Here is a 26,984-nt window from a genome sequence, read left to right as displayed (position 1 = left end):
TATATATATATATATGATGTAAGCCAACTCATATGGGGGCAAAAACTTGGAAAACAAGTTGTTATCCTGGAGCCCAGATGAAATTGTTTTATTTTATATTTAAAAAAATACAACAATTTACAGATTCAGAGAGTCTAAGGCCAGAAGATCACGCTATGATAATTTCATCTGACCTTCTGCATAACAGAGGACATTGTACTAATTACCGTAATGGAGGGAATTATTGTACCCTCTTGTTATAGAATGTTAAGATTATTTTTATAATATATCTTTTAGATACTATATTGCCAAGCTTTAACCACAACAGTCTTTATTTTGTTTTTTAATGAATTATTGGAGAATGTCTTTAGTGTGAACTAAGCAATATGGGTGTTTCAAAATTATTTAGCTTTGAGAAATATTTAAAGTCTGATCCCACTGCTCTTACTAAACGGAGCAGTTGCATTGGCTCCAGTATGGCTTCTCATGTGAGTAAGGGCTACAAGATACGACCCGAAGTGTTGTGCAGTATAACAGTGCACCTACATCCAAAAATGTTAGTGTTTCAAAGTAAAATTCTGACAAGCATACCAGGACCTCTGAGGCTGCATGCTGGGGGCTTTGTGGTCCTATCACACCTGCCCCAGAAAAGGATCAGTGTGGGTGGCTCCTCCAGGTCTGCCTAGAAAAGCTTCAGGGAAGCAATCAGAGCTGCTGGGGTAGGCTCAATTAAAAGGAACTGCAGGTGTAGCCCTGGATTTGAGGGGTGATCAAGCTAATTGTAACCATATTGTGTGCATTCAGCCACCATGAATTAATAAAATAGAATACCGCATAGTACAGGGTTAATATGAAAACAGGATTTTAGAGGCAAAGTCAAAACTAATCAGAATGGGAGAGGGGAAAGAAATGTGAACAATTGAGACTGAAAACTTTGGTGGACAAGAAACTTGAATTTGGGTGCTTTGGACATAGAAGTATTATAATTAAGAGTGTTAAGAATGTTTGTTGATAAGTAGTTAATTGAAAGTTAGGAAAAGTGATGATTTAGTAGGGGTCATTATGACCTATGTGTTTTATAGACGTTAGTTATAAAAGACTAGCTAATATAGTTTATTTTGGAGCAGTCCCCTGAAGCCATCTTGAGGGATATTTTTCTGACACCTTTTCTCCCCAGATGGTGAGCAACTGGCCATTGCATACCCACTGTTAATTACTCAATACCATTCCAGATTTTAGGTCAATATGTGGGATGTTCTAACCCTATTGCTTATGTCTGTGTGTGCTTAAATCTAATAAACTGCAGTTTTAGATAGAGTATGCTTACTTGCATGAATTTTTTATCAGATGGAATTCCTGTGTTCCCATTGATTTATTCCTGAGACCGCCTGAAGTGAAATTGTTAGGTTACCACTGCTGTGGGTTCTGAAAACCCTGGACAACACAGGGGTTGAGCAGGTCAGTTTCTGGCTGGGACCCAGCAGAGTGTGGAAAGGCTGGAATATTGGGAAACTCTCTGGGCAGGAAGATCTGGGAGAGATCCTGCTAAAACAGGGATAGGGCAGAGAAACTCTCCAGGTCAAGAGGCTTGGGAGCAGATGGAGAGAACCCAGGGACTGGTAACAGGTGAGGGAGATGGGACTACATAGGAAGCAGCCCAGGGAATAGCAGAAGCAACTATTAAGAGAAGCAGTACATGGCAGCTGTTTACAGAGTCGGGTTGGGACCCGGAGTAATGGGTGGGCCTTGGTCCCCACACTGGCCACTGGGGAAGTGGCCTAAGCCCCAACAAGAAGATAAGACTCTTTATAAAAGCCTGAGAAAGGGGATGGAGTTAAAACAATCCCAGAGATGGGACAGAAGACCCTGGAGAGGGCCAACCATTTGTTGAACTATGCTAACTTGATGACCTTTGGGCGGAGTTCCTCTGGGCGGCGTCCGCTGGCTCCCTTGACGCCTTCGAGGAGCAGTGGGCGCTGTCCGGGGTCCTCTGCTCGGTGTCCCCGTCAGGCTCCCTTCTTATGACCCTTTGACCGCACTCCTGTCCCTGTTCTTTTATTAGTTGTCCCCCGCAATTAGTGGGTTTCTGAGGCCCTGTGGAACCTCCCCTTAGGCTGGGGGGGGATCCGTTAGCATGGGGCGGACTTTGCCCGCCCCGTTTCCCGGAAACCCAATAGATACTCTGGAAAGGGACTGAACTTAAGGGGTGACCTGGCTGGAGAGCTGGGGCAGTGGGAACAGGTGAAGACAAAGTCTCAAGGGAGAAAGCTCTGGGGGCAGTACTCTATAACAAGGCAGGGATGGACTTAAAGCTAACACAGGAGAGGCTGGGAACTGAGCCGAAGGGCACAATGATAGGCTCCGTTGGACCTTTGTTACCCTGGAAGGGGTTCATCCATTGTTGACTGTGTTTCTTAGCTGGGGACTGAGCTTCTGAAGACCCGCCAGATGAGGTCAACAACCTACAGGAGGCACCAGGTGGAAGAGAAAATTGCATCGCCACACCCAGCCGAGAGGAGGTGCTCATAAGAGGTGAGTGCACTCTATCTCACAAACCCTCAAAAGTTAGGAAATGCCAGAATTAAGGTAACTTGTACAACCTTGATTTGTCCCCTGGTGCATATGCACTATGACAGAGTCTTCGATTACATAATCAGAGGATCCCTGCCTCATTCAGAACATGCCTCTAATTTCTGACCTTCTCATAAACATTAAAAATATATCTTTACAATACCCCTCTAAGCTAGGGAAGTATCCAAGTATAGCTCATGCCATCACAACATTTTAACACTATGTGATAAGAAGTTTATGACAACAATGTAGGGTATACAATTATATCCCCTTGCAGCACATCACCTTTGAGGGAATGAATGGTACAGAAAGCAGAGCCAAAGGACTAATAAATACTATAGGATGTACACAGAAGGAAGTAAGCCATAGTTGAATATATGAGTGCATATATACATACATACAGGTGTAGGATATATCAGAATCTTAGTGAATTTGTTTGAAGTAAGAAGATATCATTAATAAGTATATGATGTCTTGATCATGAAGGTTATGGATTCCGTGACTTTAACACAGCGGTGCAGGCCAAGAGACATTTTGCTGATGTTGACCATCCTCAGGCATGGCCCCCCGCAGCTCCGAGTGGCCATGGTTCACAATTCCCGGCCAATGGGAGCTGCGGGAAGCGGCAGGCCACAGGAAGATGCTGGCCACTGCTTCCTGCAGCTCCTATTGGCTGGGAACAGCAAACCGCAGCCACTGGGAGCTGCAGGGGGCCATGCCTGCGGACAGTCAACATCAGCAAAATGTTTCCTGGCCCGCAATCAGATTACCCTGATGGGCTGCCTGTGGCCCATGGGCCGCAGGTTGCCCAACACTGCTTTAACAGATGTCTTCAATTTCTTTGCCTCGGGCTTTGGCCCCAGGTGGCGGGGCTCAGGTTTCAGCCTCAGGCAGTGGGGCTTGGATTTTGGCTTCATCCCCACCATGACCATTTTACCATGACTGTTCTGTGAATTTTGCTTAATTTTACCATAATCCATATCTATAATAATTAATTATCCATAAGTATCCATAATCATTAATAATGAAAGTGTTAAAGTTTTCTGTAAGAACCAAATCTTGGCCCACTGAAGTCAATGGGTCCAGGATGGTGCTCTAGAAGAAATGCATGTTGACATTGATATCAGCCCTAATGCTGGGTGCAAAATGCCTCTTGGCACAAGTGCACCTTTCTTGTTCCTTGCAGAGCAAGCCGTTAGAAGCATAATTTACTCATATACCTGTTAGATTTGATGCATAAAATCTGTGGTAATTTTATCTACATAATTAGGCACAAATTATCAAGTGTCCACTACCTTGCAATGTTTCAGTCTGATCTTCTATTTAGACATTCAGGGCCTGGTTTGCAGAGGTGCTAAGCAGCCACAAGTCCAGCTGAAATCAAAGGAAGCTGAGGGTGCTTAACACCTCTGAACATAAGATTGTAGGTGTCTCAAGATACTCATCAAAAATGGAGATAATAAAATTAGCGGAGACTTGTGAAAGTTTTGGCTTTAACCCTTTTGGCATGGCAACCATAATAATGGACCACACGACCAGGTAGGAATGCACAAGGACAAACCCTTATTCCAGGGTATAAATTTTCAAAATGTAGCATGAGGCTTTAGCTATGTGACTCCTACAGTCTGATTCAGTAACTGAGCACTTTCCTAAAGAAATTCATAGCAAACTGGAAAAAGCAGATTGAGACAAAGCAGGTGTGAAAACAAGTTAGCAACAACAGGAATCTAAGCTCTGAGAATCCTCTAACAGTGAACAAAAATGGGAATTTGCTAATAGAACTTCTGAAGGGCTGATCTAATGTTACCTACTGATATAAAAAAAAATACCTATAGCGTGTGCTAAATTATTCTTTTATCACCTAAGAATAAAATCAGACTTTGGCACCTATTATTGCCATTAGATGGCCTATTCTTTAGTCACTCCTAGACTCAATTACTGCAACAGTGATATCTGCAGCAGACTATTTCAAAATACATACCAGGGTCTCGTATCTTTGCACTGTAGGACTCCCAATTAAAAGAAAATTACTAATACCCATTTTCACAGCCTAACAGTCTCTCTCCCCAGCTTTCCCCTCTGTCCCCAGTCCTTTTACAGTTGCCTGCTTAGGTCACCTACTTCTTCTGTTCTCCATTACTTCCAAATCCGCCTCCCTTCAGGCAAGAGGAGAAAGTGTCTTCCCCCAACTAGAACAAATTCATTGTCCCAAGGTGTTTTACTTTGAATAGTGCTTATCACTCAATAGTGTCTGTGGCCTGGCAGAGACATGACACAACCCTTCACTTAGAATGGTCCTTTGAAATATGTGTTAACTCCTACATGCTGATCCACCTTGTATTTGGCTGTGACTCTCTGAGTATGTTTCCCAGACCTGAAGACGAGCTCTGTGTAAGCCGGAAAGCTTGTGTCTGTCACAAACAGAATTTGGTCCAATAAAAGATAGTACCTCACCCACCTCACTCTACAATGCTGCTAACTCATGGTGGACCCACATACATAGAGGCTTTCCATCACACATTAACTTCATATGCAATTTCATAAAATCATCCCCAATTCAGAAGTGGTACAGACAACACACGCCCCTCCGGCCCAAATCATCACAGTGGCTATTATGAAGTTACAAACCAAACTTACCCCTATTTTCTGGCTGCTATACTTGGCAAATTGTTTCCTGCCCCCCCGCAAACTGATGGTTCTTAACATTGTTTTTAGTAATATAACTATACCATGCCTCCCAACCACCATATACAGGCCTGGTTTCAAAATATTATGCCTGACCTGTGGGAAGTGGGTGTGTGTCTAATTAATTTTCCTGAAATAAATTCTCCGTGTAGTACAGACAACAGAAATATGCATTTCAGCCAGTCACCATGTAATGGATCTGTTGATTCCAGATTACTCGTGGGTCTAATGGCTTGTTCCATGAATTAGTTCAGACTTGCCTGGGGGGCCTGAACATGTATTGATGCTGTATCCTCAAATCAGAGCAGAAGCAGTAACTAACTGTGACATACCAGGATACAGTCCAGACCAATGATGAGCTGTGTCACTCCTTTTCTGCAACCTTGGTGCTTTATAATGCCATGTTGAAGTAGCTCCTACCTAGACTGCTCACAAACAGCTTTCCACCCTGAGTGTCTGTCTGTGTGTAACTGAAGCCTGCCAGACCCACCTGGGTCACACTCGCTGGCTCTCATCAGCCTTGGTTATATGGATGACTCCAACATACCTCTGGTCCCAGATTTCCTCCAGAAATGTAGGCCCTGTACTGCCCAGCCCTCTCTAGACAGTAGAAATATTTTGTCTGTTATCCCTTTAAGGGAATAATAGGCCAATCTATAATCTCAAATATAATTTAAACACACTGGATTAGCTAATGCAGTAAACAAGTTTATTAGCTAAAAGAGAGATTTTAAGTGAGTAGATATAACGAGGCATGAAAGTCAGAAATAGTTACAAATAAAGGTAAGACATTTATTAATGCCTAATTTAACAAACTATCTGAGACTCAAGCAAAGTTTCTCAGCACTTGCTCCAGCAGACTACTAACCAAACTCTCAGGTCAGGGCACAGAGTCCAACAAATACTTCCTTTGTCTCTGTAGATGCAGTGAATGGGATGGGCAGCAGGGGAGAGATGGGTTCCTGGAGCTGGGCACTAGGAGACAGCGTCTATGTGGAAAGATGTTCCCTGCTGGTTTTTTCTCACCTGTTTGGGCTTTCTTTGTTTCCCTCCCAGCATGATAACTCGGTTTACTGCTTAAATAGAAATTAAGTAGCGCACACATTCCTTTCTTTAAGACAGACTTGTTTGTCCACTTATGTTTGGGCAAGGCTGTGGGATTTGGAATTTGTGTTAATAACACCATACAGGGAAATCTTATAACTTGTTGCCTGTGATGGGCCACACTTACCATGGCATTAGGTCCCACAGCCCTGTGGGAAGGGGCCGTCACCCTGACTCTGGCCATTGGGCCACACAACCTTGAGAGAGAGAGCAGCCATACTGACTTTTACCGATAGTCCACACAGCTATTGTGGGGAGGGATAGCTCAGTGGTTTGAGCATTGGCCTGCTAAAGCCAGGGTTGTGAGTTCAATCCTTGAGGAGGCCACTTAAGGATCTGGGGCAAAAATCAGTCCTGTCTAGTGAAAGCAGGGGGCTGGACTTCATGACCTTTCAGGGTCCCTTCCAGCTCTAAGAGATTGGTATAACCCCAAGACAAGGGGTAGTCTGAGGACACAACTGCAGGGAAGTAATTACCCTGCCCAGGTTCAAGAGGGGATGGGGCACACTTGCCCCATGACATTGCTGCACATTTTCTCAGGATAATACTGGCCAGTGAATTATGAGTTTTCAAATGATGTCTTCCAAGGCATACTTTGTACAAAGACTATTATGATGGTGTGTAGGGTGTGAATACAGGAGTGTATTCTGTCACACTAATCAACAGGATGTTGGGGCTTTGTCAATCAATTTCTGGATTTGGCAGCCAGCTATCTTAGGCCTGGTCTACACTAGGACTTTAATTCAAATTTAGCAGCGTTAATTCGAACTAACCGCTCAACCGTCCACACCAGGAAGCCATTTAATTCGAACTAGAGGGCTCTTTAGTTCGAATTTGGTACTCCACCCCGACAGGTGGAGTAACGCTAAATTCGACATGGCTAGCTCGAATTAGGCTAGGTGTGGATGCAAATCGAACTTAGTAGCTCCGGGAGCTATCCCACAGTGCACCACTCTGTTGACGCTCTGGACAGCAGTCCGAGCTTGGATTCTCTGACCAGCCACACAGGAAATGACCCGGGAAAATTTGAATTCATTTTCCTGTCTGGGCACTTTGAATCTGACGTCCTGGCTGGACATCGGGGCGAGCTCCGCAGCACCTGCAACGATGCAGAGCTCTCCAGCAGAGGAGTTCATGTTATCTGTGAATAGAAAGAGGGACCCAGCATAGACTGACTGGGAACTCTTCGATCTGATCGGTGTGTGGGGCGAGGAGTCTGTGCTTTCGGAGCTGCGCTCCAAAACAGGGAATGCGAAGACCTACGAGAAGGTCTCCAAAGCCATGAGAGACAGAGGATACAGGCGGGATGCAACGCAGCGCCGCGTGAAAATCAAGGACCCCAGACAAGGCTACCAAAAAATCAAAGCGGCAAACGGACGCTACGGAGCCTGCCACCACTGCCCCACCAGTGACCGTGGACTCTGACGATGGGACAGTGTCGACGGCCAGTTCCTCGGTGATGTTCGCGGACGGGGAAGATGAGGAAGGGTTTGTGGAGGACGAGGCAGGCGAGAGCGCTTACAACGCTGGTTTCCCCGACAGCCAGGATCTATTCATCACCGTCACGGAGATCACCCAACAACCCTCCCCGGCCATTAACCCGGACCCTGAATCAGGGGAAGGAGCAGTCGGTAAGTGCTTTAACCATGTTAACTTTTATTCTTAATATAACAGGAATCTTAACTGTGTGAAAAGGAGGACTCTCTATATATGGGGATAGAACAGAAATCATCCTTGGAGATCTCCACGAAGCTCTCCTTGCGTTAATCGAAAAGCATCAGCAGGAGGTTCCTGAGGAGAGCTGCCTTATTGGGTGCTCCGTGGTAGCACAGTTTTCCGCGCAAGGCTTTCATGAGGTACTCAGGGAGCACTGCCTCCCCGAGCACGGCTGCATCGGGCCCTGGTTCGTGCTAGCTTTCACGCAGCATGCGCTCTCTATCTCCTTCAGTGACCCTCCTCAGGGTGATTTCGCTCGGAGACTCCTGCATCTAATTAGGTTAATTACTGTAATTTTACGCCTGGTCAAAAGTATTTTTAAAAAATCTACGGACAGACGGCATAGCACAGATTCAGCACGCAGCTGTGTGACGAGCGTAACGGAAAGCCAAAGAATATAATGGACGCTCATGGAGGGAGGGGGGAATGAGGACGCAAGGTATCCCACAGTTCCTGCTGTCTCCGAAAAGTATTTGCATTCTTGGATGAGCTCCAAATGCTTCTAGGGTCAAACACAGTGTCTGCGGTGGGTCAGGGCATAGTTCGGCAATTTGCGCACACACCCCACCCACCACCAGAAGTGAAAACAATCCTCTGTTGACTCTTTTACATGTCACCCTATCTTTACTGAATGCTGCAGATAGACGCGATGGTGCAGCACTCAACACCAACATCCTTGCTCCCCCCACGCTATGGATGGCTGATGGTACAAAACGATGGAAATCTGTCCTCATCATCAGCCTATTGGCACATGGGGCAATGCAAAAGGGCTGGTAACCATGCCGACTAGCATCAGTAAGGTCGATCAAGGGCGCCTGTCCCTAATTTTTGATGGCAGATGGTGCAATATGGCTGGTAACCGTCCTCATCATTGCAACAGGGGGCTGAGCTCCATCAGCCCCCACCCTTCATTGTAAATAAAAGATTCAATTGCCCCTGGACTAGCAGAGGGATGATGGGCTCCTTCATCCACACTCCTTAATGTCCTGCCTGGACTATCATTGCAGCTGGAGGCTTCCTTCCACTCATTTCTCACAAACAAGTCACTGTGTCTTATTCCTGCATTCTTTATTACTTCATCACACAAGTGTTGGGACAATGGTATGGTAGCCCAGGAAGGCTGGGGTAAGAACGGAATGAACAGGTGGTGTTGTTGCAGGAGCACCCCCTGTGAATAGCATACAGATCATAATTTCTGCAGGATCTGACACAGAGCAGCTGTGCTCTCTGGTTCTATGATACAGTGGTTATCTAGTACACTTGCCTATATTCTAGGCAGGACTGATTCTATTTTTAGAAACCAAAAAGGAGGGATTGACTCAGGGAGTCATTCCCAATTTTGGCTTTTGCGCCCCTGGCTAAGAGCAGCCAGGGGCACTTATGACAGCAGCAAATGGTACAAAAGGACTGGTAGCCATGATCATCTTAGTTCCAATTTATGGAAGGGTTTGGATGGTGCAATATGGCTGGTAACCATCTCTGCTGTCATGCAAAAGCAAAAGCATGCTGCTGTGTAGCGCTGCTGGCCCGCCTCTGTCAGCGGCATCTAGTACACATACGGTGACATACACAAAAGGCAAAACAGTGTTCATGGTTGCCACGCTATGGCGTATGCCAGGGCAATTCTGGGAAAATGGGCTTGAAATGATTGTCTGCCGTTGCTTTCCCGGAGGAAGGAATGACTGGCGACATTTACCCAGAATCCACCGCGAAAATGATTTGTGCCCCAGCAGGCACAGGGGTCTCAACCCAGAATTCACAGAGACAGCCTAGACTCAGTTAATTGTTCGCAAAAATGTATCTTTGCAAGGAATTCACTCCCTGTTTCCCATCTCACAGCTTCCACTGTCTCCAGACCTGCCACAGCATCCCCCTCGCAGAGGCTGGCAAAGATTAGGCGGCGAAAGAAAAAGACAAGGGACAAGATGTTCGAGGAACGTATGGGCTGCTACCTAGCAGAGGCAGACCAGCAGAGCCAGTGGAGGGAGACCGTCTCTCTGTGCCAGCGCTCACACAGCGAACGGGAGGAGAGGTGGCGTGAGGAAGACAAGCAGGCGACTGAAACAATGCTTGGACTAGTGAGGGAGCAAACGGACACGCTCAGGCGCCTTGTGGATGTTCTGCAGGACCGCAGGAGGACAGAGACACCCTGCAGTGTATCTGCAACCGCACTCCCCCGCCACAAAGTCCCATACCCCCCTCACCGAAAATAATCAGGAGGAGGGGTGGCCGGGGACGTGAATACTGTCACTGCACCACAGCACAGTGCTCAAGTACCCAAAAGCTATCATACCCTACATTTGCCGAAGTCCTTCACTTCCAGACTCACAGTAGTCCCAATCCCAGTCCCATCCCCTAACTGTCTACTTAATTAATAAACATGCTTTGCTGTTAATTACTGTTTCCGTTATGTTTTTTCAAAGAAGACTGTGTTTGAATGGGGGGCGTGGGGAAGGGGGTGGTTAATTGCATAGGACAGTCACCTTTCCCAGGGTACAGACACGGGGGCAGGATCAGCAGCGGGTCACACACACGGTGCAGTCAGTAGGCACCCTGGTCGGTTTTTGGAGGTGGTTTCCAGGATCTGTGTGGGCGGGGGAGATGTGACTTTGCAGCGGGGGAGGGCGGTTACAGATCTTATACAGCGGTCCTTGTCCTGGACCGCTGAGTCACGCAGCTGAGGAATCTGTATCCGTCCTCCTCCACCACAAGGTCACATATCCGCCCGCACACAGAATTCGAAAAAGAGGGATGGCAGGCTCCGTTGAAAGAAGCCTTCCGGCACTGCGGACCGCTCTAGGAGCAGGAGCCTGTCATTCCTTGAGTTTAGAGGCGGTCTTTACATCACCGCACACCCTACCCAGCACAGCCTGCGTCCCAGTTTCAACCCTTTCACGAAAAGTCATGAATAAAGAAACCTTTGTTAAGTAATAATGGGACATGTATTTTATTTTTACACGTGTGCTGGAAGTGGGGGTAACGGGGTGAACGGGGTATGTAACCGAAGAGGAGAGTCAACAGTCAGTTGGTAAAGAAACAGGGGCAGGTTCAGCTTCTCTGTAAAGAAACTGAACAGTCACAGGTCACGCTGCTCGCTGCTCGCTGGTATTTGAAGAGTTCCTTGTCGCTGTCCCAGGCACCTGTATAGGGCTTCATGAGCAAGTGCATTAGCGGGCAGGTTGGGTCCCCGAGGATGACTATAGGCATCTGCACATCCACAACAGTTATTTCGTGGTCCGGGAAGAAACTACCTTCCTGCAGGCCTCTGAGCAGCCCACAGTTCCTGAAAACACACGCATCATGAACCTTGCCCAGCCACCCGACGTTGATGTTTGTAAAATGTCCCCTATGGTCCCCCAGTGCTTGCAGCACCATTGAAAAGTAGCCCAATTTCTCAGCAGCTGACTGTGGAAGACGTGGACGATAAAGTGCGAGGAGGAGAAAACGGCGATGATCGCAGCGGGCTCCGTGCTTGCAGTGCTGTGGCGTCCGCGCTGTCACTGACCAGAAAAGTGCACGAACAGATTGCCCGCAGGCGCTTTCACGGAGGGAAGGAGGGAGGTTGTGATTGACGGTTCAATGACGACACTTACCCAAAACCACCCTCAACACATTTCTCCCCCCAGCAGGCATTGGGGGCTCTACCCAGCATTCCAATGGGCAGCGGGGACTGCGGGAACTGTGGGATAGCTTCCCACAGTGCACCGCTTCCAAAGTCGATGCTGGCCCCGTGAATGTGGACTCAGAAATTCGAATTAGTGTATTTAGTATGGATACACAAATTCGACTTCATAAGGTCGAATCCACAAATTCGAACTAAGTTGATTCGAAATAGTCTTGTAGTGTAGACAAGGCCTAAGTGGGCAAAGCACAGAGGCTGTGAAAGCCACAAAAAAAAGTCACTTTTGGCATTTCTAATCGAATGCTGCATGTCTTATATATTCTGTACAACTATTAAACAACTTTACATCGTGAGGTCTAATTTTCCTCCATGTTTCAGTTAAACTTTATTTAGGAGAGCCCCCCACACAACACGCTGCTATGGAAACCTTTTCTCATCTATCCATGGCACGCCCTGTCACTGAAGGAAAGGGAATGCATGACCACAAAGGTGAATTGTTCCCTGTTGCTCAATAACCCATAACATAATTGGAAAAATTCATAAGCATTAAGCTAAGTCCTTTCCTCCTTGCATTTTACTGATTCCACTTCACCTGATCTGCCAAAGATAATCATTTATTTACTGGTGGTTCTGCTCCATTTGGTTTGTAAATTTTTGTTCCATCCTAATCATCACATGTACAATGAGGTTTAAGAAAAGGCATTTGACTCACCATAATGAACCCATCCATCCCATAAGACATATATTTCACCAGTCATGTGGGTGCTCATAATTATTGCTGTATGGTTTGCTGGCCCACTGGATATTTCGTACATACCATTCTCCCTGTCCCAATACGCAATCTAGTACTTTAAAACTGCAGAGTCCTCCAATGGCAGTGTAACACCTGGTATTGCCCTCCAGAACTGGCCTGTAGTTGTCTTTGCATTCTTCTTTGGGGCATCTCATGGCCACTGTGCTCTTGGTGAAACCTAGTTCCTTCAAGGTTCTGCCAATATTGTAAAGGTTGGATCCTTGCTCATTCATACTCTGCAGATGTCCTGGATATATTCAGGTGACAACCCTCTCACTTCCACAGCACGTTCATTTTGCTTTTGCCCTTCAAGTGCAACACTGATGGCTTTGATACAGTTGAGGATGTGTCCACTGCAGATAAGACAGGATGTCTTCCTTTGCATCTACCATGGAAAAATTCAAAATTTTTTCACCTGTAAGATATTGTTGCTTTTCCCTGGGTCATTGTACTGGCTGAATAGCACTATTTATTAGATTAGCACATCAAACCTATATTCTGTGGCGGATGCCCTGATTTACTCTGTCATAGGTTCATCACGGGCATCTATTCAATGTGTGTATGAGAGTGATGGAGGAGATAGTGAGGCAGTTTGGGCTGCCTGCATTGCTATCCATGTACAGATGATGTGCAGTTCTACACATCTCCCTTTTAATCTAACTCTCTTGGTATTGTCTTTGCTTTCCCTGTGCCTAGTCAAGATTATGGCTTGGGTGATGCTGAATATAGGCAAAATTGTGCTGACATTTAAGAGCTCAGAAAGCATTTAGAGAGCATGGCATTAATTAGAGCTGGTCAAAAAAGGAAATAATTTTGAAAAAATATTTTGTGAGAACTTTGTCACTTTCATGCCAAAATTAGGGCTGTCGATTAATCACAGTTAACTCATGCAATTAACTAAAAAAAAAATTAACTGCAATTAAAAAATTAATCGCGATTAATCACACTGTTAAACAATAGAATACCAATTGAAATGTATTAAATATTTTTGGATGTTTTTCTACTTTTTCAAATATATTGATTTCTATTACAACACAGAATACAAAGTGTACAGTGCTCACTTTATATTATTATTTTTATTACAAATATTTGCACTGTAAAAATGATAAAAGAAATAATAGTTTTCAATTCACCTCATACAAGTACTGTAGTGCAATCTCTTTATGATGAAAGTGTAAAAATGTAGAATTTTTTTTGTTACATAACTGCACTCAGAAAACAATGCAAAACTTTAGAGCCTACAAGTCCATTCAGTCCTATTTCTTGCAACCAATTGCTAAGACAAACAAGTTTATTTACATTTACGGGAGATACTGCTGACTGCTTCTTATTTACAATGTCACCTGAAAGTGAGAACAGGTGTTCTCATGGCACTTTTGTAACCGGTGTAGCCTGTTTTTTTCTCTTATCCACTGAATGCAGCATATAATAAGTGATAGCAGCAAAGAATCCTGTGGCACCTTATAGACTAACAGACTTTTGCAGCATGAGCTTTCGTGGGTGAATACCCACTTCTCCGGATGCAAGTAGTGGAAATTTCCAGGGGCAGGTATATATAAGCAAGCAAGAAGCAAGCTACAGATAACGAGGTTAGATCAATCAGGGAGGATGAGGCCCTGTTCTAGCAGTTGAGGTGTGAAAACCAAGGGAGGAGAAACTGGTTCTGTAATTGGCAAGCCATTCACAGTCTTTGTTTAATCCTGAGCTGATGGTGTCAAATTTGCAGATGAACTGGAGCTCAGCAGTTTCTCTTTGAAGTCTGGTTCTAAAGTTTTTTTGCTGCAGGATGGCCACCTTAAGATCTGCTATTGTGTGGCCAGGCAGGTTGAAGTGTTCTCCTACAGGTTTTTGTATATTGCCATTCCTAATGTCTGATTTGTGTCCATTTATCCTTTTCCTTAGAGACTGTCCAGTTTGGCCGATGTACATAGCAGAGGGGCATTGCTGGCATATAATGGCATATATTACATTGGTGGACGTGCAGGTGAATGAACCGGTGACGGTGTGGCTGATCTGGTTAGGTCCTGTGATGGTGTTGCTGGTGTAGATATGTGGGCAGAGTTGGCATCGAGGTTTGTTGCATGGATTGGTTCCTGAGCTAGAGTTACTATGGTGCGGTGTGCAGTTGCTGGTGAGAATATGCTTCAGGTTGGCAGGTTGTCTGTGGGCGAGGACTGGCCTGCCACCCAAGGCCTGTGAAAGTGAAGGATCATTGTCCAGGATGGGTTGTAGATCCCTGATGATGCGTTGGAGGGGTTTTAGCTGGGGACTGTATGCGATGGCCAGTGGAGTCCTGTTGGTTTCTTTCTTGGGTTTGTCTTGCAGTAGGAGGCTTCTGGGTACACGTCTGGCTCTACTGATCTGTTTCCTTATTTCCTTGTCTGGGTACTGTAGTCTTGAGAATGCTTGGTATTTTCTAGGTGTTGGTCTCTGTCTGCGGCGTTAGAGCAGATGCGGTTGTACCTCAGTGCTTAGCTGTAGACAATGGATCTTGTGGTGTGTCCGGGATGAAAGCTGGAGGCATGAAGGTAGGCATAGCGGTCGGTAGGTTTTTGGTATAGGGTGGTGTTAATGTGACCATCACTTATTTGCACCGTGGTGTCTAGGAAGTGGACCTCCCATGTAGATTGGTCCAGGCTGAGGTTGACTGAGGGGTGGAAGCTGTTGAAATCGTGGTGGAATTTTTCCAGAGTCTCCTTCCCATGGGTCCAGATGATGAAGATGTCATCAATGTAGCGTAGGTAGAGAAGGGGCATGAGTGGACGGGAGCTGAGGAAGCGTTGTTCCAGGTCGGCCATAAAAATATTGGCATATTGGGGGGCCATGCGGGTGCCCATAGCAGTGCCACTGATCTGGAGATATATATTGTCATTAAATTTGAAATAGTTGTGTGTGAGGATAAAGGCACAGAGCTCAGCAACCAGTTGTGCTGTGGCATCATCAGGGATACTGTTCCTGACAGCTTGTATTCCATCAGTGCGTGGGCTGTTTGTGTAGAGAGCCTCTACATCCATGGTGGCTAGGATGGTGTTTTCTGGAAGGTCACCAATGCATTGTAGTTTCCTCAGGAAATCAGTGGTGTCACGGAGATAGCTGGGAGTGCTGGTAACATAGGGTCTGAGTAGAGAGTCTACATATCCAGACAGTCCTTCAGTGAGAGTGCCAATGCCTGAGATGATGGGGCGTCCAGGATTTCCGGGTTTGTGGATCTTGGGTAGTAGATAGAATAACCCTGGTCGGGGCTCTACGGGTATGTTGATTTGTTCCGGTGTTAGTGTAGGGAGTGTCCTGAGTAGATGGTGCAGTTTCTTAGTATATTCCTCAGTGGGATCTGAGGGAAGTAGCCTGTAAAATTTGGTATTGGAGAGTTGTCTGGCGGCCTCCTTTTGGTAGTCAGACCTGTTCATGATGACAACAGCACCTCCTTTATCAGCCTCTTTGATTATAATGTCAGGATGGTTTCTGAGGCTGTGGATGGCATTGCGTTCTGCACGACTTAGGTTGTGAGGCAAGCAATGTTGTTTTTCCACAATTTCTGCCTGTGCACATATTCACCCACGAAAGCTCATGCTGCAAAACGTCTGTTAGTCTATAAGGTGCCACAGGATTCTTTTCTGCTTTTACAGAACCAGACTAACACGGCTACCCCTCTGATACATAATAAGTGATGTACAGGTTAGGCTGGGTGGGTTGGTTGGCTTTTTCCCCCTCCTTTTGTCACCCAATAACTTCTCAGCTTCCACAAATTTGAAGGTTCTTGTAGCAGGGGTTGTGTGGTCTCTCACCCTGATGGATGGGGAGAGAGTCATGACTGCCCCCTGGTGGGCAGAACCGGGACACCTATGTCCACCTCACTGGAAGTAGAGGAGTAGGACAGGAACCAGCAATATAAAGAAATATAAAGGTCCCTCCATATCCACCTCACTGCTGAAGAGAGGGAGAGCTGCCAGAGGAGCAGGACATCTCCCCCTTGCTGCTGAAGCCTGGACCTGACAGAGGCTGCTACAGCACCAGAGACCTGGAGGGACTGCTGGAGCTGCCAGACACCAGGGACACCAAGGAGCTGTTGGGGCTGCCACTTGCCATTTACCCCAGCAAGGTGAACGACAGCCCTGGAACCCAGGTACCTCCTGACTGGGAGTGTAGGAAGGAGCCCAGAGAAGCCAAATAAGGTTTGGCTGTGTTACTGACTGCAAGCCGGCCAGCATGTTGTGGCCAGATTTTCCCGCTGATCCAGTGGCAGACCACTCTGCCACTGTTAGGGCCCTGGGCTGGGACACAGTGGCGTCGAGTGGGCCTGCATCCCCTACCCCCCTTGCCACCCCACACCTAGGGGTGGCAGCCTCCCCACCTTTAAGCCAGGACCTGCCCAAGCTAGGATGCCAGATGGTTTTGCTGGCTCTCCTGCCAGAGAGCTGATCCCACTAGACCAGTGTTTCCCAAACTTGGGACGCCGCTTGTGTAGGGAAAGCCCCTGGCGGGCAAGACTGGTTTGTTTACTGGCCCCATCCGCAGGTCCAACAGATCACGGCTCCCACTGGCCACAGTTTGATGCTCCAGGCCAATGGGAGCTGCTGGAAGCAGCGGCCAGTATGTCCCTCAGCCCGCACCACTTCCAGCAGCTCCGATTGGCCTGGAGCAGCGAACCACGGCCAGCGGGAACCGTGATTGGCTGGACCTGCGGATGGGGCAGGTAAACAAACCGGCCCGGCCCGCCAGGGGCTTTCCCTACACAAGCAGCGTCCCAAGTTTGAGAAACACTGCCCTTGACTGCTGTGTTGCTCTGCCTGACTGCCGACCAGAGCCCTTAACTGGCTGCTGCCCTGTCCTGACTGAGGGCCTCAGACATATTGACTCCTTACTGCTCTTCCTGACTGCAAGATGGAGCCATTAACTGATTATGGTCCCGCCCTGATAGAGGGCTCCGGGCCTACAGACTTACTGCTCTCCTGCCTGACTGTGGGACAGAACCATTAACAGTGTGCTGCCCCATTCTACCTGGGGCTCACAGACCCAATTGCTGCCTGGCCTGGACTGCAGGCTTTGGACTACTAACTGTTGACTAATTCCCCGGAATGGAGTCACTCTAGGAACATTGCAGCGAGGGGGCATGGTCTCCCTCCCTGACGGACTGGGAGAGAGTCGCAACTGCCCTACAGTTTTAAACTGGCAAAAATGTCAAGAAAAAACCTGAAACTATCACTCACTCTATGACAAAAAGGAAGAGAAGGAAACAACAAAAAACAAACCCTGAAATTTTTGGTTACAGTGGAAAACTGGAAAATTACTAAAATAGAACCTTTTCTCAAAAGTTTCTGGTTTAGAGTGAGACAAGCTGTTGGACAAAAAGTAAAAAAAAAGTAACAGCTTTGTTAATGGACCTTCCCTGTGCCCCACCCATAAAAAAGAGCTCAGGCATGCTTTTGGCTCTCCAGTTCTTGGATTCTCTGGAGGAATCAGTGTCTGAATATATCTTTACTAGTGACACCTTACCAGGTAAGGGGAAATTTCTCTCAAATCTAGAATTTCCCACCGATATCTATGCCTTTATGATTTCTAGATTCAGGGCTTGTCTACACTTAAAATGCTATAGTGGCACAGCTGCATCACTGTAGCTTCAACATAGATACTGCCTATGCCAACAGAAATTCTCCCACTGGCACAGGTAATCCACCTCCCCGAGAGGCAGTAGCTAGGCAGACAGAAGAATACTTCAATTGACCTAGAGCTGTCTATACAGCGATTAAGATTGTCTTAACTATGCTGATCAGGGGTGTGGAATTTTCTTTCCTCCTTGTGGGCTGCCATAGTAGCTGAGATTGGCTTGTGTGTGTTTTGCTGCTATTCTGTGCATTTGAACATCTATAAATTGGAGGCATGCCTTTCTCAGTGGAGAGCTGTCAGCTCTGGAACTTTTCCTCTTAAATTCTGTTAGAGCTTTAGGCTATGTACACACTACAGCTTACATTGATATAAGTTATGTTGCTCCGGGGTTTGAATAAGCTGGAGCACATGACTGAGGGAACTGGGCTTATTTAGTCTGCAGAAGAGAAGAGTGAGGGGGGACTTAATAGCAGCCTTCAACTACCTGAAGGGGGGTTCCAAAGAGGATGGAGCTAGACTGTTCTCAGTGGTGGCAGATGACAGAACAAAGAGCAATGGTCTCAAGTTGCAGTGAGGGAGGTCTAGGTTGGATATTAGGAAACATTATTTCACAAGGAGGGTGGTGAAGCACTGGAATGGGTTACCTAGGGAAGTGGTGGAATCTCCATCCTTAGAGGTTTTTAAGGTCAGGCTTGACAAAGCCCTGGCTGGGATGATTTAGTTGGTGTTGGTCCTGCTTTGAGCAGGGGGGTGGACTAGATGACCTCCTGAGATCTCTTCCAACCCTAATCTTCTATGATTCTATGTACGTAAGTTTCAACAACCTAAGCGGCGGTGTAAACAGTGTTATGTCAGCAGGAGAAGTTCTCCCGCCGACATAGCTGCCGCCTCTCATGGGGGCTGGAGTAATTAAGTTGACGAGAGCTCTTTCCCGTCAGCTTAGAGTATCTGCACTAGCAGCGCTACAGCAGTGCACTGCATTGCTGTAAGCTCTGTAGTGTAGCCATAGCCTTAGACTGTTGACCTTCAGAGTTCAACATAAGGTCTTTGCCTCATGGGGCTGATTGTAGCTGTGGAATAAAGGCCAATGGTGACCCAGTCTTCAAAGGGGAAGCAGATCAATTTTCCAGATTTGCTGAGCCAAATTCTTTGGTAGTGAGGATTGACACAAATCCAGAGATTTCAGTGGAGCTGCACCAATTAACGTGAGCACAGGCTATGGCTTGTTTTAAACACTATTCTTTCTCCAGAGCCTATGTGGTGAGTGTTTTCATATAAATACAAACCTAAAAAAGTGTGGCTTTGTCTCCATTACTGAGCTTTTAGAGAACCTTTAGAAGAAGTTAAAATACTTTTGTAACCTATTGGATAGTAAGAAGCAGATGTTAAGACAGCCTGATTCTGTTTTTATATCTAAGGAAGTGAACTTTCCCAAGGCCCTGTCCTTATGCAATCAGTTTTAAGAATAGATTACCCAAAGTGCTTTATTAAAACTAGTGTGATTTACCTTAATTGAGATTAATGAAACTGTTCAGAAAAAAATAAGAACCTGTGATCCTTTACCTATCTGTGGCACAGTGAAGTCCGGAAGTTGCAATTGCTATACCAAGTCAGACCAATGGTCCTTCTAATTTGGCATCCTGTCTTTGATAGTGGCCAGTGCCAGATACTTCAGGTGAAGGTGTGTGGAGATTTCACTTTAGTGGTTGGTTGGATTGGTTGTGGTCAATTACCCATAATGATTTAATCAGATATTTGAGTAGTCTTAATAGTTAATCATGAGGTGCTATTGATCCATCTGTAGGACCTGTCATGGGGAGCTAGGGTTGCTTTCCTGTATCTCCAGTTGTATCTTTCAGAGAGAATCTAAAGAGCTAAGATAGGTAATTGCTCATTCTTTCTGAGTTCTGCCACATGTAAATTTCCATCTTCTCATTCCTGTTCAATGTGTAGATGAGCTAAGGCTGAGTAATCCAAAGTGAATAATTTATCCAGGGAATTTAGCCTTCTCTTTGCTTGCAGAATACCTGTGAGCAGACTTCCTTCAACTTGTTCATTATTCAATTATTTGCACTCGCTTGTGAACTTATTTTAGTTCTATGGATGATATTATTTTTGCTTCTTTTTCTATACACACAGCTCTCTCAGATGGCTGGCTCCTTCTGTTTATGCAAACTTTCTCCTCTTTTCTTTGGAGTTTCTGCCCCATATAGGGCTGGGAGGCCACATGAACCCTGAGTTTCTTCAGCTCTCTCTGCTGTGCATTAGACCTCTGTGGGAGTCTGGTGCAAGAGAGCAGAACTGGATCAGTTATAGACCACATACTTTGATGTCAATGCAGCCCAAGGGTCAAGGAGCCACCATGGTTTTTTAATTACCTGATCCCTGCTGTGTCACCTCACCCCTTCCTACATCACCATTTTCCAGTTAACCAGTTCAGTGACTGGGAAGGCTGGCCTCACCAAACCTTCTGAGGCTGGTATTGTTGGCCAGCCTCCGTCTTGGGAAGTCATCACACCCATGTTCCCACAAAGCTCTGGATTTGAGGGTGAACATTTGGGAGCTTTGAGGTAAATGAGAAAAAGTATTCAAATGTACCTGAAAGTTTCACAGTGACTTATGGTAACAAATGTATTATAAACAATGTCTGATACAGTCAGATGAAAAAAATCTCCACAAATAATAAAGTTGTCAAAAATGCATTCGGGGGGGAGGGAGGTGGGCACTGATACTATTTGCAAGTTCAGGTTGAATTCAGTCAATAATTTCAGCCAAAAAGAAAAAATTGAAGAAAAAATTGAACAAGTCAAAACAGTTTTGTCTTGGCCTTTTTGAGATGCATCATTTCAAAATGGTGCTTTATTTTGAAATTCAGCTAAATATTTCTTTAAAAAAACAGAAGAGTGAAAAATACCCCCAAACAACATGAAACTAAATTAAAGAAATGCAGAATAGGGGGCATGCATGGGCTTGAACTGAACCAATTTTTCCCCCAGATATTTTGTTTTGGCTCCCAAACTGAATAAGCTGAAACGTAAAAATTTAAAATAGCAACTCCAATCCTCTGTATCAGGTGTTATGGGGGGAAAGGTTTGAGGATTTTTTATGTTTTGTTTTCCTTTTCCAATTTCTTTAAAATGCTGCATTCCTTGCAGCTCATGAAACTCCAAACAGAACATACAGGAAAGGTAAATGCCTGACTATAAAATACATAATAAAATGTATGTCAAAGTTTAATACATTCTGATTCCTTCAGCTTAATAAATAACTTCTTACATAATATGACTAATTAGTTTTTAAATAAATTCATAGTACAAAGGAGGGAAATGAAACAAGTCTATCTAAATAAGATAGTTAATTTTCAAAGATGTTGTGACAGAAATAAGTTTTGACCTTCAGAAGATACTCAGCATCAAAGTTCAAGTAATCCAATTCCCCTTGCTAGTACTGGACTGGATTTGACTATTTTTAAAAGGATGAAACTTTCTTATTAAAATTCTTGGCTCCACAGGTTCATGTTCTTGTCTGGAAGATATATTTATAGCATCAGGGCCGGCTCTGGCTTTTTTGCCACCCCAAGCAAGAAAAAAAAGGGGGGGAGGGGGCGGAGCGGCAAAGCAGGAGGGGAAAAAACCAAACCAAAACAAAAAAACCTGTGGCACGGCCGGACCGGCAAAGCAGGAGGGGAAAAAAACAACCAAACAAAAAAACCTGCGGCGTGGCCGGAGCGGGGGGGAGGGATCTGCAGCGCAGCCGGAGCGCCAAAGCAGGGAAAGAAAACAAAACAAAACAAAAAAACCTGGGGCATGGCCAGAGCGGCAAAGCAGGAGGGGGGAAAAAAACAAAACAAAAGAAAAACCTGGGGCATGGCCGGAGCAGCAAAGCGGGGGTAGGGGGGAACCTGCAGCACAGCTGGAGTGGCAAAGCAGGGAAAGAAAACAAAATAAAAAACCTGGGGCATGGCCGGAACGGCAAATCAGGGGGAAAAATACAACAAAAAAAACCCTGCCGGGCAGCCGGAGCCAGGGTGCAGGGGGACTCCCTGTGCTGCAGACGTGCAGCGGAGTGCGCACCCAGTCTAGCGGGGAGGAAGGGGAGGGAGAGGGGGAGAGAGAGAGCAGGGGGGCGGCCAGGGCTTCAGCGGGACGCTTGTCCCGCGGTCCCGACCACTGTGCCGCCTGCCGGGAGGGCTCCGCTCCGCTCCAGTCGGCGGAGAGGGAAGAACAGGGGCTGCCCTGCCCAGTTTGCTGCAGGGCACTCCTCTCCTCTGCACTGCCGCCCCCTACAGGGCGGCCGGAGCTGCAAACCAAAAACAAATAAACAAAAAACCAGCCGTGCTGCCCTGGGTTTGGGCGGAATGCCGCCCCATAGAATATGCCGCCCCAAGCACCAGCTTCCTCAGCTGGTGCCTGGAGCTGGCCCTGTATAGCATACTTTCAAGTATATATGAATTTATTCATTTTTGAGTTATTTGGTCATGGTATCTACTTTTCTTTGAGCCAGGTTAACCATAAATTATGCAAACAATCTTCTCTTGAGGACCATCAACCTCAAATTGCTCTGAATGATGGATATGTTGTGCAGTGGATTGGCTACAATGCTCAACCATTTTGCTGGTCGTGGTTTGTATTGTACTGAAACTAAGTGGCTAATTTGGGAGTCAGAGTTACTTAATGGTATATATTCAATTCAAAAGTGAAATCTGTTTGGCAGCCACTTTTTCCCCCACTAATTTTTTCCCCATGGGTGCTCCAGCCCCGAAGCACCCACGGAGTCGGCGCCTATGGTTTGGCCTCAACCAAACATCTTGTCTATCTCAAAACACACCCCTTCAGTTGTGCTCAATTGACAACCTCTGTCCAAGAGAGGCTAAGTGTTGGAATAGCAGAGGTTGCAAGAACTGAAGTGCAGTGGTGGAACTACCTTGAGAAGCTTGTACTGTACTATATTTTGCAATATATGTTCCTATCATGGAAATGTGTGTGCAGATATCTCACCAGTCAGCAAATCACTGCACACCAGTAGGGTTAGATAAGCAATTACAGATCCTCCTCCTGCATGCCAGTCAGGCCTGGGTTTTACAGACTAGCAAGCACCTTGTCTAGTAATAGGTTTATGCATGTGGTGTTGATTCAAAGTGCCATATATAAAGGGTTTTGTTGGAACCATGTTTAACCCTGGCTGAGGTCCAGGCTCTAAGACATCAGCTCTTCTATTGCTTTAAACCCTCCTCAGAGATCTCATGGGAGGAAATAGGCCTTTCTATTCAGTGCTATGACAGTCCAAATCTCTCACCAAGGCAGACACAAAATATTAATTTTGCAGTGAATGGCTTTCCTTGAACCAATGTCTATTAAAAACAAAAAAACAAAATAAAGGAGGACAAAAAGACACATGCTTGAAAGTATTTGCAGGGAAATAGCCTTTCTCCTTGATATTTTAACTTTGCAAGGCTACATTGGCACTTACAATCTTTCCTGTGCAGAGGGCCGTGCATAGCTGAACTAACCACAAGGGCAGTGCAGGGAGGGAATTGTCTCCTGGTTCTGTTTCTTACTCCCAGGAAGTAGTAGTGTGCCGCTGGCTAGCAGTAGTAGATCATACCTCCACAGTCATACTAGTGGAGCCCAAATTCTACCTCACTCACCCACCGATCAGGGGAGATGAGGGAGGGAATAGCGGGTGCATGGAGCTTGCTTACTCTTACATGGTCAGACCCCAGGTCCAGAGAGGCAGTGCATGGGGGGAGGAGGGATGGCATCAGATGGAGCTGGGGGCGGGAGGAGGTTTACTTGCCTTGACCCTGTGCAGCCTAGCCTAGACATAATGTTAAGTTAGAAAATAAAATACAAAGAAATTGTCAGGAGAAAATTAGAAACATAATTCTACCTTGATTTTTTCTTGTAAAACAAACATTTGATGGTTATGATCAATTGCAAGAGATTTGAAACAAAGTGATGAGACATATCAAGGTGGCCAAGATTCACAGGCATGTGAGTGAATTTCTTTCATTTACTGAAATCCACTCATTACATTGTATGTTTGTATTAAGGCACTTTATGAGAAATAAAACCTGTTGTTGTTCCTTCTTCCAATAAATATATCCAATGCATAGCTATTAATGATCTAATTATACTACAGGGTCTCATTTTATATAGGAGATATTTGGGTTATTTATATGTTTTTCTGCATGGCTGACACTATATTGTGAATTTATCCTTGTGTACTACAGATACTTCCATAGCTCAGAAATTTGCTAATGTGTAGAAATCTAATACTGTAGAATAAAATAAGGTCTTGCGTGAAATAAAGTAGTGTTGGTGAACCTGAAAATTCAAAACTTTCCAGCTCTTTTTTTGTATTAAAATGAACTTTGTCAAAATTTTCCAACCAGTTCTATTTAATAGTGTGTATTAATCAAGCAGCATGGTCATACCTGGGCAACTTATTATGTTGTGTCCAATTAATTGGAAGTAATGAGTGTCTATCAAGTATATCTCCTGAGTGGTGGATGGGGAAATGTCCACATATGAACAGATCCAAATAATGAGTGAGGAGCCATGGACCTATGGTTGTGCACAGGGCTGGTAACCCCATCATGTAAAACAAACTGACTCTAGAAATGAAGACCAGAGGTCATATTGCTGTGCAGCAGGCTTGAACAAGAGATCAACTTCATGTGAAGAATATGATGCGCATTGGTCAAACCCATCAAAAAGTCCATGTCCCAAAAAGTCCCTTGCTCAAGGCCAGGTCAGTAACAAAAATTGGCATTTTGGAATGTGAGAACAATGTATGAAACCACTAAAATCTCTCAAATTAAAGAAATGGGCCATCTTGATGTCCTTGTGTAGACAGTGAGTGTTGATGGACAGGTTCGAACAAACCACACTTTGGAGAAACAAATAAGACCATCTATTTTGAGGATGTGGATGAGACACATGAAGCTGGCATAGCATTTCTAATGTCAAATGGCACACAGCAGGCACTGACTGGGAATCAGTCAATGAAAGAATTATTAGAGCTCTCGTTCAGATTAGATACTTCAGTCTAACACTTGTACAACTCTGTGCACTATCCAATGAAAGGCAGATGGGGGGAAAGATGCTTTTTATGAGTTGTTACAAGCTGTGCTAACCAAGGTCCTAAAACATGATATCATAGTGACAGTCGGGAAGTTAAACACAAAGGCTGGAAGTAACAACTATGGGTTGGATAAAGTTATGGACTGCAAGGGGTTGGACGTGAATCAGAATGGTGAACAGTTAGTAGAAATTTGCAATGTGAACAATCTAGTGCTAGGTGGAACAATATTCCCTCTTATAGAAATCCATCAAGTGACATGGAACTCCCCAGATGATACTACAAAGTACTAGCTAGATCACTTCTGTATTTCAAAAAAGATTTAAAGCCATTGGCAGAGGTACATATATACATGGGAGTAAATGTGGCCTTTCTATCGCGAAATTGAAGATCAAATTAAAGAGGATGAATAAGGTTAAAAATAGACTGTGCATCAACAGCACACAATTAAAAGATCAAGACACAAAAACTGCTTTTCAACTTGAATTGGTGAAGAGGTTCAGTGGTCTGATTGCGACAGCTGAAGAACACCAAGACATTAACACTCTGTAGGAAAACATCAGAGTGCTAACTAGAAAGTGAGAAGACAGTCATACTAATGAAATCTAAGAGGGAATAATGGATTAGCAATGCTAGTTGGGCAACTGTGGAAAAGAGAATTGTAAAGCAAAATCTCATTAATGCTAAGACATGAAGAGACAAGCAAGTGGCAAGAAGAATACAGAGCACTACATTAAGAGGTTAAAATGAATGCTAGAAGAGATAAAAGGAAACATATTAATAAAATGCTGAGAGGCTGAAGATACTAGCCAGAGATGTGATCTTACAACCTTATATAAGGCAATCAAACAGCTAATAGGAAATTTTAACTTAGAGGTCCTTTATTAAAGATGCAAATAGAAAGACCCTTAGTGCAGAAGAAAAACAAATGAAAAGATGGGCAGAATCTTTTCAGTCTGTTTTTTAAATAGAGCAAGACCAAGCGAACTACTAGAAATATGTGGCTTGATATTGATTTAGGAAATATTACAGTGGAAGAAGATAGACTTTAGCAAAGCTTTTGATATGGTCTCCCACAGTATTCTTGCCAGCAAGTTAAAGAAGTATGGGCTGGATGAATGAAAAAGGTGGATAGAAATCTGGTTAAATCATCGGGCTCAACAGGTAGTGATCAATGGCTCCATGTCTAATTGGCAGCCAGTATCAAGCGGAGTGCCCCAAGGGTCGGTCCTCAGGCTGGTTTTGTTCAATATCTTCATTAATGATCTGAAGGATTGCATGGACCACACCCTCAGCAAGTTTGTAGATGGCACTAAACTAGGAGGAGTGGTAGATACAATGGAGGGTAGAGATAGGATAAAGGAGGACCTAGACAAATTAGAGGATTGGACCAAAAGAAACCTGATGAGGTTCAATAAGGACAAGTGCACAGTCCTGCTCTTAGGACGGAAGAATCCCATGCACTGCTACAAACTAGGGACCGAATGGCTAGGCAGCAGTTCTGCAGAAAAGGACCTAGGGGTTACAGTGGATGAGAAGCTGGATATAAGTCAACAGTGTTTCCTTGTTGCCAAGAAAGCTAACAGCATTTTGGGCTGTATAAGTAGGGGCATTGCCAGCAGATCGATGGATGTGATCATTCCCCTATTCTGCATTGGTGAGGCCTCATCTGGAGTACTGTGTCCAGTATTCAGAATGAGGTGAGAGACTACCGCAGGTCTTGTGATTTTCTTCAGAAGTGGAAGAGGCCTATAGGGTCTCACAAAGCTCCCCTGAAACCACTATTTATAATCAAGGAAGTATTTTTTAGGGTGGCAATGGATATTG

At 45.2% G+C, this 26,984-nt stretch overlaps 1 long non-coding RNA gene across 1 annotated transcript in view; it reads left to right on the top strand.

Annotated features, from left to right (window-relative positions):
• The first annotated feature begins 1,326 nt into the window (after positions 1-1,326).
• LOC123362922 overlaps positions 1,327-26,984 on the top strand; it is a 31,763-nt gene continuing 6,105 nt past the window's right edge. The window contains exons 1-2 of the long non-coding RNA XR_006576643.1: positions 1,327-1,437; positions 2,398-2,511. This is a non-coding gene — a long non-coding RNA (uncharacterized LOC123362922). The remainder of the gene's footprint in view (positions 1,438-2,397; positions 2,512-26,984) is intronic.

The sequence above is a fragment of the Mauremys mutica genome, chromosome 2 (assembly GCF_020497125.1).
Source record: "Mauremys mutica isolate MM-2020 ecotype Southern chromosome 2, ASM2049712v1, whole genome shotgun sequence".
Taxonomy (NCBI): domain Eukaryota; kingdom Metazoa; phylum Chordata; order Testudines; family Geoemydidae; genus Mauremys; species Mauremys mutica.
The sequence above is the reverse complement of the archived record's forward strand: the minus strand, read 5'-3'. Positions and strand labels throughout refer to the sequence as shown.